The following is a 19,148-nucleotide window of genomic DNA, read 5'->3' as shown; positions in this document are numbered from 1 at the left end:
GACACCCCTGTCCTGAACTGCCACTTCCAGCTGTGGTATTCTATCAGCTGGTTTCCACACTACTACTTCCACGTGGCAGAAGTGCCTTCATGGCCCCGAGCACCAGAGAAAACCACGGCAGCCACTTCTCAAGTCAAGGCAGCTTATTCTCACAAGTCTTTATTGGCAGTGAGAAACGCTCCACTACTGCCTTGAAAGCCAGCAATAAATAATGCCGTGATAAAACGAGTTCAAAGTAGACGGTACCTACTCTGTCATACAATCAGGAAGTTCACAAAAGATGAATAGAAAACACAGGGAAACTGTCAAACGTCCAATGAAAAGCAGAAACGACATGTAAAGAGACGTGTCGTTTCTATCTCTGTCCCAGCTGCATAAGAAATAAGGCTCCATGATCTGAGCACATTCCTTGGTGGCTTTTTTATATGCCACCTCAAAATTATAAGTTACGTTGGCTACTCTAACCTGAAATGGCTCTCTCCTCAAAATCTACACATGGAGATGGGGCGCCTGGGTGGCTCAGTCACTTACGCGTCCGACTTCAGCTCAGGTCATGATCTCACAGTTCGTGAGTTCGAGCCCCACGCCCGGCCCCGTGCTGACAGACAGCTCAGAGCCTGGAGCCTGCTTCGGATTGTGTGTCTTCTCCTGTCTCTGCGGCATCCATGCTCATGCTCTGTCTCTCTCTCTGTCTTTCAATAATAAAGAAACATTAAAAAAAATTAAATAAAATCTACAAATGGAGAATGAGGTCCACTCCTTAAACTTGTTTACAAACAAATCTAAACAGCTGATTTCCGTAAGAACAATAAGGCCTTTATTAGGGTTGCACTCCATTGTTTCCAGGATCTTGCATCTTGCTCTGTGCTGAGCACCCAGCGCCCTGGCCCGAGGTGGGAGACCAGTGCACCCTGATTGGTCCTCTGAGAGTTCTGCTGCCAGGGGTCTAAGGTTCGGGTTGGGGGAGAGAAGGGGGTGGGCAGGGTTCCGGGGAAGAGGTGGCCAGGTTGCCCCACCCAGGCTTTCTGGGGTCTCGGCTCCCAGGTTGTGCGGGTCACTCCAGGCAAACTGCCCAGGCCCCCAGGGACCAGGCTCAGAAAGAGCATACCGGCCCTGGGAGATTTTCACAGTGTTTCAATCAGCTTTGCACTCCAAGTTTCATTAGCTGATAGTCAACACCAGATATTTTTAATCTCTTCACACTGCACAAGAAAGCATTTCTTGCTAGAAAAAGTGTAGTTAAGGTGAGTCATTAAAACACAACGACAATTGCTGCAAATTAAGTCTGCTTATATCAAAACCATGGTTGTAGAGCTAAGGGACATTCGTAAAGGATAATGCAGGCTGTGTCACGGTGATTTTACAAACATGGTAAAATCCTTTTCTCTGTCAGGGTTTCTTAACAAACAATTAAACAATGATAATTACAATACATGCACAGGTTATAAAAGACCGTATTTGTCGTAGGATTCATACATACAGCCATGACAGTACATTCATTTGAAAGACTAAACTGAGATATAAGAACATCAATTGATTCCAAAGGATATTTATAGCCCGGATATACATGAAAGTCAGGAACTCTCTATAGGGAGTGACAAATTTACAGAAATGTACGAAACATTAAATGCTAAATGAGTTTCTCTATCCTATTCACGAATTTTTCAGTAATCAAACACTGTAATAAAATATCTCAGGGTCCATATAACAAGGATTAACAGATGAAAGATCTGGTTGAAGTTTCAAATGTAGTCACTGCTGGGCTCAGCGTGCTGCAAGACCATCGGGAGAAGCAGTGTGGGTAAACTGCAAGATAAAAGGAAAGAATCAGTCTTAAGACAGCCCGAAAAGCACCTTCCGGGGCCCCAGGTGGGGCCTAGCGCGTGTCCCCCCTCCCCAAAGACCTTCCTGGCTGAAGAGATTTGAGAATCTAGAGAAAATATGAAGCATTTTGCATTATCAATGAGAATTATTCGATTGAGTTCCTACTGGCTTAAGACTGAAAGTTCCCAAATTAAAAAAAACAAGATGAAGGAATCAATCAACTATTCTTTTATTTTGTCAGGATTTTAAGTAATCTCCACTCCAAAATGGGGCTCAAACTCACTACCCTAAGTTCAAGTGTCATAGGCTCCACCTGGCCTCCAGCCAGGAGCTCCCAACAATCAAACACTGTGGCTGAGACAGGAAAACAGGATGAGAGCAGAACAAAGCCCACCCCTGGAGGTCCTCAGAGCAGGGAGAAGAGGGCCGGGCTCCGGGGCCCACACCCGAAATCTCCATGTTCAAACTCAGCGCCTCAGAGGGCAATGTGCTTCCGCTTTCAAAAGCTAATCTCAACTGAGAGGCCACCAGTGTCACTCATGTGAGGACGAGAATCCTCTTGGGCCTGGTCCATTCAAGAAGGTGTGCGTAAAACAAGCCAGCCAGGGCCTGTTGACCCGGGAGCTCCACCAGACCAGGCAAAGGCCAGTGCCACTTGCTCCCGAACGACCGGGAAGGTCAGCTCAGACCTGGAAAATTTCCTACTGCTCCAACAGCAATCCTGCCTCCCTACCAAAAAAGACATTAGCAGACACTGAACCCAAACTTCTTTTTTTACGAAAAGAGTGGAAATACAGTTTTCTCTGGAAAAACTGAGAACACACCAACCTCTTTAAGTGTAAGCACACAAACACCAGCATCCTCTTAGCAGGTGTAGAGAAGCTCGTGTGTGTGTGTGTGTGTGTGTGTGCGTGTGTGTGCGTGTGTGTATGTGTGTGTGTTTGTGAGTCTATGTGCGTCTGCGTGTCTGTGTATTTCTGAAAGTCCCTAAGTGAGCCTGCTGCGGCTCTCCTGGCTCACATGGACATTGCGCAGACAGGACACAGGGTGTCCGACTGTGGCCTGCACGGACGGTGCCCTCTACTCACCAACAGGAGGCGTCGGCAGGATTAAGACACGACTGGCTGAATCCAGCCTCTGTGGTGCAGATACTATGCCTGCTCCAAGCAACACAAGGGGCAGCGTGCAAATGCAGTATGCGGTTAGTCTTTTTTTTTCAACGTTTTTTTTTTTTTTTTTTTTTTATTTTTGGGACAGAGAGAGACAGAGCATGAACGGGGGAGGGGCAGAGAGAGAGGGAGACACAGAATCGGAAACAGGCTCCAGGCTCCGAGCCATCAGCCCAGAGCCTGACGCGGGGCTCGAACTCACGGACTGCGAGATCGTGACCTGGCTGAAGTCGGACGCTTAACCGACTGCGCCACCCAGGCGCCCCTTGCGGTTAGTCTTAAAATAGCACATGAGGGCACAAATACAGCCCCACACATTCTAAACCACAGCAGCAACCACTGAGGGCTCCCGGGGCACTTCTGAGTGGGGTTCTCTCCACCCGCAAGCAGCCGGGGGAGTCCCCGGGAGTTCACTCTCAAATAGCAAAGGGGCAGTAGAGGCCATGAAAACACTTTCGCCGTGTCCATCTGCCATCTTGTGAAAGAGGGGCCAGGGCTGCCCATCACATACGTAGCTCTGCAAGTGACGCTCTGAGGCTGGTCCAACGCTCTGAGGACACCCACGATGCCTAGTTGTAGTAGTGGAGAGAATACGCTAATATTCCATCAGATAGAAATGTTAAAAAAAAATCTCAATCATTGTGAAACTTTGATAAGCAGAAGTCAGGAGTAATCTTAGATCATCCGAGCCTGAGCATGCCACAGCATCTGAACGCCTTGTTACATATTAAGTCGGCCATTCTCCATCAGTGTTCACATTCCAACCCAAGAGCCTCCCATACCTCCGCCAAGAGGCTGGGGCAGAGCAGCACGTCACATACAGACCGGCAACATCTTCTTTGGCTGCATAGAGGACAGAGAGGAAGTGACCCAGAAGTCTGCAGGGAGAGTCTCTGCTGACTCAGCAGGTAAGTCAAGAGTGTCTTGATCTACATTGCTATCTCTAAGAAGGTGCCCTCCTGAAGCTTCTATCATCATCCTGGGAAATTACAGGACACATTGTGAAATAAAAACCAAAACTATATAGTAAGGTTACCAGCCCTTTAAAATGACCGCACTCTGCAAGTTTGTTTACACCTGTTTACCCCCATTCCTGACAGCCATTGGGGGCCCCCTGCCCAGATGGCTGCCCCAGGCGGTAAAGGGAGGCAGGGCCGTATTTGTGCCAGGACACTGACTGGGCACAAGTCAGGACACTCCTGGGCTGACTGGACCTGCCGCACTGTCTTTGTGAAATCACCTTCCTGCTATAGAAGATACTACCTTTTGGTTTTCAAAACAGTCTTTAAGCTGCGGACAGTGCTACACGCTAGGACGGTCCCACCACACCCTTTCACATGTCCTATTCTCGTCACACTTGAGTGTTCTTATGGCAATGAAGACAGTCTTAAGTAGTGGTGTGGGAGTAAATCAGTCCTGCTGTTGTATAAGGAGAAATCAACACTTCGTGTCTTTTTAAATAAACGACTGTAACCTTCTCCCAGAGCACAGGGCCCTGGACTGCAGAGAGACCTCCGGCCGCCCCCAAACACAACTTACAGGCTCTATTGCCAGGCTGCCATCAACGTGTTATGATGTGAAAAATATTTCTCAAGACTATCAAAAGTCAAATATCAAAAGGAAAGAAACCAAACTCCTCACCTCTGTTAAAATATTGGTTTCTCAATAGCTCATTGGTTTGGTAGTTTTTTAAGTTTTTGTAGGTACATTAATTTATTTTTGAAAGAGACAGAAACAGTATGAGTTGCGGAAGGGCAGAGAGCTAGGGAGAGAGAGAATCCGAAGCAGAATCGCCATTGTCACCGCTGAGCCCAATGGGAGGCTCAAACTCACGAAGTGTGAGATCCTGACCTGAGCTGAAAGCAAGACTCAGATGCTTAAATGATTGAGCTACCAGGCGCCCCTGTTTGTTAGATTTTCAGAGAGAGAGGGAGAAAGTGAGAACGATTGTGTGTGAGCGAGAGAGGGGCCGATGGAAAGGGTGACAGAGGACCCAAAGCAGGCTCCACGCAGACAGCAGCCAGCCCAATGCTGGCCTCAGACTCACAAGCAGTGTGATCCTGACCTGAGCCAAAGTCAGACACTCAACCAACTGAGCCACACAGGCGCCCCAAAGCTCATTTGTTAATAAATTAAGAGTGAAGCTTAACTTGTAAGGTAAAATTATCTCCACATTTGGAAGAGTAGTCTGGTACATGATTCCTACAAACATAATAATCTACGTTCCTTTTTCTTTTTTTTTTTTTTTAAGATTTTACTTTTAGGAAATCTCTACCCCCAACACAGGGCTCAAAGTGACAACCCAGAGATTATGAGTCACGCTGTCCTCCGACTCAGCCAGCCAGGCACCCCCAAATATAATACTTAACAGTTAACGCAAATTTAGATATCATTAGCCCGAAAACTTATTTCACCGACCCTTTGGTCAGTCCCCATGACCAAAAGGTGGTTCAACTCCCATTCCAAGATAGCACGAGCCTGAAATCACGAGCAAACACCCCAAAAGTTATGTCAATCTAAAGGATGACGACATATTGCACTTGCGTTGAAACCAAGACTTCAAACTCAAAACAATATCCATTGAATCCTAATAGTGTATTTTCAATCAGAGATGTTAACGTGGAGTCCATTAATGGGCTTGATTTACTTATCTTTGAGAGGCAGAGAGACAGCACGAGCAGGGGAGGGCCAGCGAGAGATGGAGAGAGAGAATCCCAAACAGACTCCATGTTGTCGGCACGGAGCCCGACTTGGGGCTCGACGCCACCAACTATGAGATCATGACCTGAGCCCAAAGCAAGGGTCGAGCGCCGAATCATCTGAGCCCCCCAGGAAGCCCACAGGAATGGGCCTTTGGGGAGAGGGGTCCATGCTCTCCGGGAAATTAGACAAGGGTGTCGTGGAGGGGGATTTGCAGTGGGGACACTGAGGGCATTCCCAAAGGTGTTCAGTGTTCTGTAGAAGGATCAAAAGATTCCTGATTCTCCATTGAGCCCATGAGTCAAACAGAATTCCACAGGGAAATCAGAAACAGAAGCCATGAAACTTCCACGTGGCACACGAAGTAAGAGTGTTTCTCTCTCCACATAAGAGCTAAATGCACGCCAGTCTCACGAGCCTGTGAGGGGAAGGGACAGGCAGAGCTCAGGCAGGAGGAGGTAGCACCGAGGACTCTGTGCCACACAGCACAGACCGGGCCTGGGGAGAGAGGACTAGCTGTGCGGTGAAGCTACGCGCTGCCTTGCTCCAATACAGGTTGCAGGGTCTCCAGCAGGAGAGCAGTGGGCGGGTGCGGACGGCCCGGTGTCACCTGTGTGTTCTGGGTCGGGTTCTGCACCAGAAGCGCCAGGGCGGTGACATCGAAGGTCCCATCTGAGGCCATCAACGTGCCGTGAACTCCACTGTCTACGCGATTGTTGGCATCCGCTTTAAGGCCAATCGATAGGACCCAGCGAATCACTGGGTCCTTCCTCCAAACCAGCACCTCTGCCGACAGTCAACACCCATGGCCACGGTGGCTGCCAAAAGCTCTCTCCATCACAACCACACCCTGTAATGCAGGACAAGGATCTCTGCTGTGTGCCCGAAGCCTATGCTTCAGCTGCACACTCCGGGTGTTCTGGAAAACCTTCCTCCCGTCAGACAACACTGTTGGCCCCGTGCCTGGGCACCTTGTCACTTCAACACAAACGTCTCAGTTCTAATCGCAAAGCCCGCTTTGTGGACTCAGTTGAAAATCAGAGAGACCTGAAAAGACTCCCCAGCATATTAAGAGACTGTGACGGGATACCTCACGTTCATGCAAAGTAACAAAGACTGCATTTGCTTTAGGAGACATGGAAAAATCACCAGATGATTCACTAGTTACTTCTGGTGAAAGACTGCTTCTGTCAACTGTGAAGAGATTTAAAAGGAAGTACACACTACAGGAAACACATTTACCCAATTCATTTCCAAGGTCTTTCACTAGGTAAAATAGCAGTTGTTCAAACGCACGGACACGCTTCAAACATTTGCAGATCCTTATTACATTTCTCTGTTACATACCTTATAATTAAATTATGTATATACACAACGTGTATCACAAAGGTTGGCTTCTGGCTTTTCTTGTGATTCACAATAACTCAATCACAGCTAGGCTATCCTTCAACTGGGCCATCCCCGCTGCCCCTTTTTCTCAAGTTTATTGATTTTTGAGAGAGACACAGACAGAGACAGAGACAGAGACACAGCAAGAAAATGGGGGAGTGGCAGACGAAGGGAGGGAGGGACAGAATCCCACCTAGGCTCCACACTGTCAGCGCAGAACACGACAAAGGGCTCGAACCCACGGACCGTGACATCATGAGCTGAGCTGAAGTCGGAGCCTTAACCGGACGAGCCCTCCAGACGCCCCTCGCTTCTGGATTTTCAATCGGCCCCCAGCACCGAACTCTGTGCTGAAGAACCAGAGTTACAAGCCCACATCCTGGAGGCATGGAAGACTCGTCTGCCTTTTGTGGTTAGTTACTTCCTCAGCTTTCAGACACCCAATTCCTTGCTGTGGCTGCGCCCCTCCCGGTTACAGAACTCTGCCTCCTCCGTGCGGTAAGATGGACGAGCACTGTGACCGCCAGGGACCAAGCCTACTGAGCAGGGTCCCGATTTCCCTCAAGGACTCAATTCTCGACACCACACAAGATTTTCCAATCACCTGCTCCAATGGAAACCTCAGGTGAGTGCTTCCCAGCCTTACAGTTAGAGTCCACTCAAAGACATTGAGAAATCTGTGGAATTCTACAGGGAGTAGGCACACGTATGAGGTCTCCTAACCTGTGACTGACAACACGCGTCTCACAGGACATAAACGAAGCAGTGAGGTGGTCGTTCGTAACAAGAATCGTGCCATCAAATACGACGTGACCACGGCCGTGACTGAGACTCATTCTCCTGAGGCGGACATTGTCAACACTAGGCACCTTTCGTGGAGCCTTATGGGGCTCTACCTCACCGCCACCTCCCTGAGAACTTCACTCCTCATAGCCCACTGTACCCAGAAGCCTTACCAGAAACAGTCGGTTAACACATATTTTATAAGTGACGTGTATATGCTGCATTCCTTCATAAAACAAGGTAAATGTGATTAAGAAAACCATAAAGAAGAGAAAATACATTTACAACACTCTACTGGATGGAAACACATAACTTACATATAAGTGGACCTGATCTTCAAACCCCGGCTGTTCAAGGGTCAACCGTATGTTTCTGGGACTGGCCATGCATGTCCACAGAGACCACAGTATGATCCACTCTCAGACACTGCGTTATACCTATGGTAACACAGAACCCAAGTGAGCGATTTGAACATCTCAGCCCCGGAGAAAGTCACCTACACACACTCTGTGAAACTGAATCAAATGCTGGGGCAAACAACTCAATAAACGCTGTCCTCGTATGACCAAGTACTTAACCCATACCTCCTGAAGATGACAAAATAAACGCAGGAAACACAGTGAAATGTTTTGGCCAATTTTTGTGACCTCTGGACTTACAAGACATACACATTTCTGGGAGCAGTGGGTGTGAGAGCCAGAGGGCACTACCACGAATCTTAATGTTTTCATTACAGAAAGTATAAGGTTGTGGAAGAAAACACACTGGCAACATCCAAGGGACCGAATTTTCCCAGCATGGTTCCAGGAGCAAAAGGCCCTGGAGGCCTTTTTATGTCCGTGGAGGACATAATACTGCTTTGCAGCTATAGAGTGTATTGAACAAACGAACAGCTCCTGCTTTCAAAACAGGTACAGCTGAAAAGTGCTCAGCAAGGTGACAAGAAACACAATGCTTATTTTTTAAAGTTTTTGGTGTTTTTCAGCTTGTCCGCCCAATTTGCTGAGTCCCAGGGCACCTTGGGAAGGGTTTTCAATTCAGTGGCTCCAATTCAGTGCCTGTGGGGAAGCAGAGTGATGAAATGGGAGGTGGGGGGTGTCAACGGCCACGTGAGGTCTCCCGACACGGGGAGGGGTCTGCAGGCAGAGACACCACGGATCTAGAGGAATGAGGCCAGTAAGACCACCCACACGCTGCAAACAGGCAGGGGACACCAACCTGGTCATGCAGGCTCGTCGCTGGCGTGGCTGGGGTGGACCTTTTGTTTTCTGGCGAGCAACCAGCGGATGGATTTTGTGATGCCCTTCTTCTTGGGGGCGTTGTTCAGTGAGTCCTGGTTATTGCTAGTGTTGCTGAGGTTGCTCGAGGGGCCATCCTGAGAGGCTGTGGATCTGGGGGACGCACAGGAGAGCATCTTCCACACGTGCTCGTCGCACGACACACCGCCCCACGTGATTAGAAGCACAATCCCCCAGCTTCTAGGGAGGGCTGCGCCCTGGGAGCTGACACTGTCTCCCTCCCAAGTATATCTGGAGTCCAAGCACCTTGGGTGGAGAACGCTCAGCACCCCTCCCTGGCCGTGACCCGGGAGCACGGAGGACATGCACACCTGAGCCACCCCAGGACGTGGTGCGAGTAACAGAGAGGCTGCTGGAGCTGCCTGGTGGGGGTGGGGGGAAGAGAGCATGGCTCCTGACAACCCCACAGGGCACAGTGCAGCCCAGGAGAGGAGCCCTAGGGAGCATGTCACCCAGGATCCACCGGGAGGAAAAGGCAGGTCTCAGGACTGCTGGTGTGTAGGATCTGAGCAAACGAGGTTGCCCTACAGCCACCAGCATCACAAGACTCTGGTCTTTCCCACCTGCCTTTTGCCCTGCTGGCCACACCCAGGGCACCCAGGCAGGTATCCCAAGAACACCGTGCACGTAAACTCAGTTCATTGGCCTGTCTTTGGAATCGCTGTTCCGACCCTTTCTCCCCCATGGAGAGATCAAAGGTTTCTCAGAGCTGAAAACCAGCCCACAGGCATATCTCCTACGATGCCTGTTGTGCCCCTTACTTTATGGCGTCCCTGATGTCCTCGTGGCTGGCCTTGGGCAGTGCCCCTTGCTGCAGCCTGTCCAAGCTCAGGGACCTCTGGGAAGAAGGAGCTGATGGTTCACATCATGTCCTTGCCACACTATCTTGTGACTCTTCCTCCAAAGGCAGCAACTGTGGGGTGGAGAGGAGAGTGACATGAGTTCACCGTGCACCCAGACAGAGGAGCACACAACCCTGAAATGACAGCCAGCAACTCATTTGAAAAGCTATGAGCTGTGCTTTCTGCAGCGTCCAAAACGACTTCCTAGGATCGGCCTAACGCCAGGCGAAAGGGTGGATTCGCGTCCGGGCAGTGGGCCCACTGAGACCCCCAGCCCATCTGCACCGAGGTGTGTACCTTCCCCAGGACCTCGCACCACCAGGAGACCGGCCACAGAAGGTAGAGGTGGAGACCCAGACCATGTCACCATACACCACGGCCAGCTGAGAAGGAAGGTACTTGGTTCCTGAGGCCATTCAGCGCAAACCCTGGTGAGCACGGAGCCCTCCCATGCACGATTGTGCAAAGCTCTTTGTTTGGGGGAAATGGAGCGAGCTTGTGGCCTAATCCACTGTCACTTCTGGTAGCGATGCAAGGCTGGAATCTACAGGGACGTGTGTAAAATGACAAGGCACCCAACCCCCTGACCCCACACTCGGGTCTGACTTCTGCTTCTCGGGGACATTTCGGTTGAGGTTACAAACTGACGGACTCATCGGCAGCTTACAGACAGTCTGCTCGACACGGTGGAGACACAGTGTCCCTTGGCTGCCGTCACGACAAATGAACCCCTTCTGACTCCATTTTTCCTTCTGTCACAGGTTGTGGGTCTGCGGCTATGTGGCTGTGGGCCCTGGAAAGGACCGTGGGGCCATGGACCCGCCAGCGTTATGACCCTTGGCAGGTCCTGGTGGTGAGTCAGGGCCGGATCTCATGAAACACACGTGTAGGACTGGCGAGACAGGCACAGCCAACTGGGTTTGTACCAGGACCTCCGAAGCTGCATGGGGCTCGGGACTCCCATGGAGGTCAGCACCAAGTGGAGCTGAGCTCAGGGAAGACACAAGCATAACCAACAATTACAGACACCTGCCTCCTCTCCTGATTTCCATGACAATCATCAGACAACGAAAGGCTACCTTAACAGGCTACACATTATCTACAGAAAACCAAACAGGGTTAGACTTGCTTCACGCAAGTAGATTTCATACCCAGGTGGAAGCAAGGATATGGAGAAAACAAACGCCAAAAGGAACAGGACAGGCAGCCACACTAGCGACCAGGCTATGAGGTGAGCAGAGACGGAGGGTTCCGGGAGCCACCCTCCCGTGTCGCAGCGCAGTCCACACACAGGCCCCCGCCCAGCACTGGGTCCTGCCAGACTTGGTCCTATGGGCCATTTCAGTCTCAACCAGAACGGGAGACTCCCGCAAGGCTGGGAAGTGCAATGCCCGTGCTGGCCCTGTCCGCATGGACCTGACACCCACTGCACATACACCTAGACTTCATCCCCCAAAACCTCCAAAGAGCCCTCCAAGTAGCCATCAGTGAGCTGGGGGAGCAGGCCGTCCTGCCTGGGTGTTCATCACACGACCCTCATGAACCTCATGGTTCTTACTCCTGAGACAACCATCCTATCAAGAGATTGTGCTCGTCGCATCATTGTTTGCTTTATCGCATTCTCTCCTGTTAAGAAAGAACTTTGGCCTTCTCTGGATCATTCTCCATCCTGTGGTTCTTTTCCAACAAAGTTCTGTCTGTTGTCCACTCAGGGACAGTATCTCACAGTCATTTTTTCTACTTTTAACTGGGGTGTCAGACCATTTTCTTGTCACCGTGGGATCCCTTGGGCCAAAGGGTCCTTCAACAATTGCCTTTCAGCACTATGTGGACAAATGTAAGCCCAGGGCATTTCAAAGTGCCCAGCAGCAATGCTCATGTGGAGTCAGGGTCACGGATATTGGGAAGGAGCTATCCTCCCTTCTGGGATGAGAGGAATGTGGAGGTAGACATTTCTGTTGCAGCTTGATTTCATAATTTGCTGAACTGAAACACTTTGGCCCTGTTTCTAGCCATTCTGATTTCCCTGGCCATAATGATAACCATGTCTCTGGTCTCAGGCAAGGACAATGAGACTGTCCCCTGCATAGTGAGTGCTGGCCACTCCTAACCAGCTCTGAATCTGGTCTGTGCAGCACGTGTCAATGACGTTTCTTGAAAGGCCGCAGAGAAGAGCTTGAAGCACCACAGAGGAGACGCCCTTTCCTGCTGGCTCTGTCTCCAGGCCAAGAGGGGGGACGCCAGGGGCCCCCTCTTTACTTGATGTGAGTCAGATGGGCGTGTTCTGTCTCCCGAGACCATAAGGATTTGTGAAACGGAAGTCAGCCTCTCTTTTTTCCAGAGAGCAAGGAGCCACTGGACTCCCGTGGAGGGTTCAAGTGTGGAGGGTTAGCCAGTGGCTGATGCCGGGCACGTGGGCTGGCGGGTGCTCCTTCACAGCTGCTGACCGCTTCGTGCCCAGAGCCTTTGCTGAGGGGAGCAGCTGACAGCCCAATTAAGTGACTCCACCCTAGGGGCTCGGGGCTCCATGGAACTTTTCTGGAGACTTCTGTGGCCAAGGGGGACATTTGTCTGTTAGTCTAACTGCACAGAGGCCAGAGACGCTTTTGCCTCCTGTGTACGGGAGCTGCGAGGTGTGGTTCCCAAGGATCCTGCCGCGGATGCCCCTGGGGCGCCCGATAGTGGCTGGTGGAGGAAAACCTGGGGTCACCTGGCATCACAGCGAGGGTCTTGGCACACGTGGGCCGATGGCAGGTGAAGGCCAGAGGGACGTATAGGAGTGCTTCCCGGTCAGTTGGGCAGGAGGTGGTGCAGACACGCTGGATGACAGCTTGACTGGGGGCAGGCGCTGCTCCACCTCGGGGACGTCTGGGCCGCGGGGATGCGTTGCACCTGCTGGGCCCGGGAGACCCTGTCTCCACAGGACCCGGCTAGCGGGCTTGCACTGGAGCCAGGGGCAAGGATGCCTTCCTTGGAGACCTTTTTCTGTGACCTCATTTTCCTAATTGACGGGTTTTGGCCTGGCTGACAAAGTCCCCTTTTCTTTAGATAACAACCTTGGTGTGTATGTGCGTGTTTGTTGATTGTTTCCCTCCGTATTGCAGGCGGACGCACGTCGGCAGCATCCCAGCTTCCAGGTTCCGTCTGGCGGACAGCCCCACGGATGCCAGCAGCAGCAGCAGCAGCAGCGCGGTGTTGCGGCGCCCCCGGAAAGGCCGTGTGGCCCGTCTGCGACATGAGCCTTCCAAGGCAAGGACCTCCATCCTCTGGGGGCTCTCGTGGGACCCACCTGCCAGCTCCAATGTCACCTGCCTTTTCCTGTCTGTGAGGCTCTTCTGGAACTAAAGGACTGATAGGCTGCTTTCTCCTTGCCGCTTCCCCCATTCTTCTTTTGCTGCCTTAGAATTTACTTTTGAGAGCTTTTGTTCTTTCTTTGTATCAAGTAGCAATGTGGATTAAGATAGGACCTAGTGTTAAGCACAGCACAATGCAAATTAGTAAGGGTTTGAAACGCTAATGAAGGTTAAATGAACACGTGTACTCATCCTTAAACAACAAAGAATTCACCTTTGGAGTCTAAGTATTTTTGTCCTTTGTCTCTTCGGCTGCGCATATTTTTATATATTTGTGTAAGTTTTGAGTACCTGTAGTTATGGAACAAGTTTGGTGCAGACATCGTCCCAGAGCTAGGGTGCAGCATGACTGAAAAACCCAGATGAGGGGCGCCGGGTGGCTCAGTCGGTCAAGCGTCCGACTGCTGATTTCTGCTCATGTCACGATCTCTGGGTTTGTGAGATCGAGCCCCGGAGCCCCGCAGCGCCGCATGGGGCTCTACGCTGACCACGCCTAGAGCCTGCTTGGGATTCTCTCTCTCTCCCTCTCTCTGCTCGTCGCCCACTTGAAATAAAACAAAGAAAGCAATAAATACATAAAAAGTCAGAGGAGAAGCCTGCACCCCTATGTGTGCACAGTGTAGTGAGAAGAGACCAGCAGCGAAAGGGAAGTAAAAGGCGCTATGTGTGTTAGTTATCTATTTCTATTTGACAGATGATTGACAAGTCCCTAGATGGGTACCTGTGGATAGCCCCAGAGTCCAAGGGTGGCTCTCTGGGCACTGCCCAGTGTGGCAGTGGAGAGAGACACAGAACTGGCAGAGACCAAGCGGTCACGACAAGGTGGAAGGAGCTCAGTGAGCCAGGTGCTCAGGGAAAGGGAGAGCGGTGGCCTGGTCGTGCTGGGTGGGGCCAGGCAAGGTGGAGGCCGAGGAGCACGGTGGTCTGGTCCAGGAGCCCTTGCGCTAAAGCCCACTCGCCAGAGTTCCAGAGTCTGTGTAGATACAGTAGGGGCAGCTTTCTGGAGGACTTGAACTCTGGTTGGGAGCAGAGACGCAGTGCTAGCTGGAAGGAGACACAGGGTAAAAGTTCTGTGGTTTGTGTTTGGTCAGTTTGCTGTTTTGCCCTGGAGCGTCTGTGGTCAGTCGTTGCTGGCTCGTGTTTCTCCTGCATCTTCATTTGTCAGTAGATAGTGGGGTTTTGCCCCAATAGTGATAAATTGTCGTTAGCGTATCACTGTATAGTACAGGTGGATACGGGTTTGATCTAGGTAATAATTTGTAAACGAGTGTTTCTTCAAAAGACATAAGGCACTGAGCATAGCTGAACGGAAGCTCGATACAGACAGCACGCTTTGCGGTGCCGACGCTCGTGTTCAGGACTCCAAATCTCATGGGCTTACTGAGCACAAGTACTGCCTTCTACACTGAAACTCAGGACTCCTACAACGTGAAGCTGTCACCTGCCCCTAAGCCCGTTTTTATCACGTACCCGCCCAGGGCACCCTCCTGTAACCAGCACAGTGATTTGTGAGAGGTTGTCACTCAAATTCTAGGTCAGGATTTCACATTCACGTCCAGCAGGGCATTAACAGAGTGGGTTTGTTTGGTGTTATACAAGGTGTTGCGGGAACTTCGGCATCCCCTAGGGTGATACTGTAAAAGTGTAACTTGGTTTTCAACCAAGTTACAGGAAAGTCTAGAATAGGCACCTGTTAGATGTCTTTGTTCGGCAGGATGCCATGTTTTAATGAGTTGTGTATGTTGTAATGGAGTTTTACGTCCCTGAGTGATAATTGGTAGCGTCTCTGGTAAACACACGTTTACATGTGTGGTGGCACAAAGTTCTGCTTCCAGTCGTGGTTGTTTCTAAATCTTCTCTCAATTATATCCATCCTGTTGTTCTCTTTAAAAGATGTTTGCTCGTTTTGTCTTGGAAATTTTAACTTCCTAGTGTGCAGTAAATCTGATTTCTCTTCCTTTCTTTGCATGCCTCTGTCAGCCTAGTGATGTAAGGAAGCATCGGAGGAAGCGAAAGGGTTTCGTAGTGCAACCTAGCTGTGTTTGTCTGTGGTGTGGGGGAGAGTGCCCGTCTCTTCACAGTGAGGACCCCAGCTGGGTAAGGACGAGCTGCTGGCGTGTGCGGGGAAGTACAGGAGCCGCTGGGGACTCGAGCGTGGCGGCCGGTTTCCACGGTACCTGCGACGGCCACCAGAGCTCGCCGTTATCTCTCGTTTGTGTCTTGCTCGCTGCGCTGCGTACTTACTTCCATGAGACATAGAAGTTTCTAGGAAGAGAAATTACTGAAGCAGAGCCATAGAGTTTCGATTTCGGGATAACCGCTTTTGAGAGCCGTAGCCAGTAGCATTCAATGAGCTCTTCGGGTTCGCCACCTGGTGTGTGCAGTGGTTTAGGATCCTGTTACCTGGCCCTCACAGACATCCCCGCGAGCCACAGCTTGTGTGGTTAGCCCATTTCCAGATGTGCAACCAGAGCCCGAGAGCCCAGGTCCTGTGCATGAGGACACTTTGCAGGGCAAACACTGGCCAAGAAACCACTCTGCCACATACCCCACCTTTGCTCGGGCGCCCTTCTCCCATTTACAGTGCCCCTCACTGGGACAGGACACCTCCTGTGTCCAGGGGACAATGATGTGGGTGTGCCCATTCTCAGGGGAAGCGCCGTGCCTCGGGTCGGAACCCTCGACCAGAGAGTCCGCCTCATAACTGGGATGCCTTGCTTCCTGGATCGTACCCCCATCCCAGACCTTCCCAGCCATGTGCTGACAGGGCCGTGCCTCTGATACAGAGCTGGGCGGCAGCTGGGGGAGCCCCTCCACTGCACAGATGGTGTGTCCGTTCAGTTGAATTCTCGCGTTCAAGTGCCAGTTCAGTCACTGGTTGTTTTGTGACCGGGGTGTATTAATCACCGTCTTTTTCTCCTGCCTTGCCCTCCTGGTAAGTGAGGACAGCAAAAGAATCATGGCCCTTGGGGTGCCCACACACTGCCCATCGGTGCACGGTCCTCAGAGATCAGGAGCTCACATCGGCGACGAGGCACAGGGCACGCCCTGCATTCTGCTGGCTCGTGCTGCCTTTTCCTCTGTGGCAAGCCTTTCTCAAGGAACAGAGGGTCGTGTGATGAACACCCAGGCAGGACGGCCTGCTCCCCCAGCTCACTGATGGCTACTTGGAGGGCTCTTTGGAGGTTTTGGGGGATGAAGTCTAGGTGTATGTGCAGTGGGTGTCAGGTCCATGCGGACAGGGCCAGCACGGGCATTGCACTTCCCAGCCTTGCGGGAGTCTCCCGTTCTGGTTGAGACTGAAATGGCCCATAGGACCAAGTCTGGCAGGACCCAGTGCTGGGCGGGGGCCTGTGTGTGGACTGCGCTGCGACACGGGAGGGTGGCTCCCGGAACCCTCCGTCTCTGCTCACCTCATAGCCTGGTCGCTAGTGTGGCTCCGTGTCCTGTTCCCTTTTGGTGTTTGTTTTCTCCATATCCTTGCTTCCAACTGGGTATGAAATCTACTTGCGTGAAGCAAGTCTAACCCTGTTTGGTTTTCTGTGGATAATGTGTAGCCTCTTAAGGTAGCCTTTCGTTGTCTGATGATTGTCATGGAAATCAGGAGAGGAGGCAGGTGTCTGTAATTGTTGGTTATGCTTGTGTCTTCCCTGAGCTCAGCTCCACTTGGTGCTGACCTCCATGGGAGTCCCGAGCCCCATGCAGCTTCGGAGGTCCTGGTACAAACCCAGTTGGCTGTGCCTGTCTCGCCAGTCCTACACGTGTGTTTCATGAGATCCGGCCCTGACTCACCACCAGGACCTGCCAAGGGTCATAACGCTGGCGGGTCCGTGGCCCCACGGTCCTTTCCAGGGCCCACAGCCACATAGCCACAGACCCACAACCTGTGACAGAAGGAAAAATGGAGTCAGAAGGGGTTCATTTGTCGTGACGGCAGCCAAGGGACACTGTGTCTCCACCATGTCGAGCAGACTGTCTGTAAGCTGCCGATGAGTCCGTCAGTTTGTAACCTCAACCGAAATGTCCCCGAGAAGCAGAAGTCAGACCCGAGTGTGGGGTCAGGGGGTTGGGTGCCTTGTCATTTTACACACGTCCCTGTAGATTCCAGCCTTGCATCGCTACCAGAAGTGACAGTGGATTAGGCCACAAGCTCGCTCCATTTCCCCCAAACAAAGAGCTTTGCACAATCGTGCATGGGAGGGCTCGGAGCTCACCAGGGTTTGCCCTGAATGGCGTCAGGAAACAAGCACCTTCCTTCTCAGCTGGCCATGGTGTATGGTGACATGGTCTGGGTCTCCGCCTCTACCTTCTGTGGCCGGGCTCCTGGTGGTGCGAGGTCCTGGGGAGGGTACACCCCTCGGTGCAGATGGGCTGGGGCTCTCAGTGGGCCCACTGCCCGGACGCGAAACCACCCTTTTGCCTGGCGTTAGGCCGATCCTAGGAAGTCGTTTTGGACGCTGCAGAAAGCACAGCTCATAGCTTTTCAAATGAGTTGCTGGCTGTCATTTCAGGGTTGTGTGCTCCTCTGTCTGGGTGCACGGTGAACTCATGTCATTCTCCTCTCCACCCCACAGTTGCTGCCTTTGGAGGAAGAGTCACAAGATAGTGTGGCAAGGACACGATGTGAACCATCAGCTCCTTCTTCCCAGAGGTCCCTGAGCTTGGACAGGCTGCAGCAAGGGGCACTGCCCAAGGCCAGCCACGAGGACATCAGGGACGCCACAAAGTAAGGGGCACAGGCATCGTAGGAGATATGCCTGTGGGCTGGTTTTCAGCTCTGAGAACCCTTTGATCTTTCCATGGGGGAGAAAGGGTCGGAACAGCGATTCCAAAGAAAGGCCAATGAACTGAGTTTACGTGCACGGTGTTCTTGGGATACCTGCCTGGGTGCCCTGGGTGTGGCCAGCAGGGCAAAAGGCAGGTGGGAAAGACCAGAGTCTTGTGATGCTGGTGGCTGTAGGGCAAACTCGTTTGCTCAGATCCTACACACCAGCAGTCCTGAGACCTGCCTTTTCCTTCCGGTGGATCCTGGGTGACATGCTCCCTAGGGCTCCTCTCCTGGGCTGCACTGTGCCCTGTGGGGTTGTCAGGAGCCATGCTCTCTTCCCCCCACCCCCACCAGGCAGCTCCAGCAGCCTCTCTGTTACTCGCACCACGTCCTGGGGTGGCTCAGGTGTGCATGTCCTCCGTGCTCCCGGGTCACGGCCAGGGAGGGGTGCTGAGCGTTCTCCACCCAAGGTGCTTGGACTCCAGATATACTTGGGAGGGAGACAGTGTCAGCTCCCAGGGCGCAGCCCTCCCTAGAAGCTGGGGGATTGTGCTTCTAATCACGTGGGGCGGTGTGTCGTGCGAAGAGCACGCGTGGAAGATGCTCTCCTGTGCGTCCCCCAGATCCACAGCCTCTCAGGATGGCCCCTTGAGCAACCTCAGCAACACTAGCAATAACGAGGACTCACTGAACAACGCCCCCAAGAAGAAGGGCATCACAAAATCCATCCGCTGGTTGCTCGCCAGAAAACAAAAGGTCCACCCCAGCCACGCCAGCGACGAGCCTGCATGACCAGGTTGGTGTCCCCTGCCTGTTTGCAGCGTGTGGGTGGTCTTACTGGCCTCATTCCTCTAGATCCGTGGTATCTCTGCCTGCAGACCCCTCCCCGTGTCGGGAGACCTCACGTGGCCGTTGACACCCCCCACCTCCCATTTCATCACTCTGCTTCCCCACAGCCACTGAATTGGAGCCACTGAATTGAAAACCCTTCCCAAGGTGCCCTGGGACTCAGCAAATTGGGC

At 52.0% G+C, this 19,148-nt stretch overlaps 1 long non-coding RNA gene across 1 annotated transcript; it reads right to left on the bottom strand.

Annotated features, from left to right (window-relative positions):
• Window positions 1–1,166: 1,166 nt before the first annotated feature.
• On the bottom strand, window positions 1,167–9,868 carry LOC131492643 (uncharacterized). Its single transcript, XR_009252210.1, has 2 exons — window positions 9,084–9,868; window positions 1,167–1,806 (listed from the first exon to the last, which is right to left on the bottom strand). It is a non-coding gene; the product is annotated as an uncharacterized LOC131492643 (long non-coding RNA).
• Between the last annotated feature and the right edge of the window lie 9,280 nt (window positions 9,869–19,148).

This window comes from Neofelis nebulosa, chromosome 13, assembly GCF_028018385.1.
Source record: "Neofelis nebulosa isolate mNeoNeb1 chromosome 13, mNeoNeb1.pri, whole genome shotgun sequence".
Taxonomy (NCBI): domain Eukaryota; kingdom Metazoa; phylum Chordata; class Mammalia; order Carnivora; family Felidae; genus Neofelis; species Neofelis nebulosa.
This window is presented reverse-complemented; position numbering and strand designations above follow the sequence as displayed.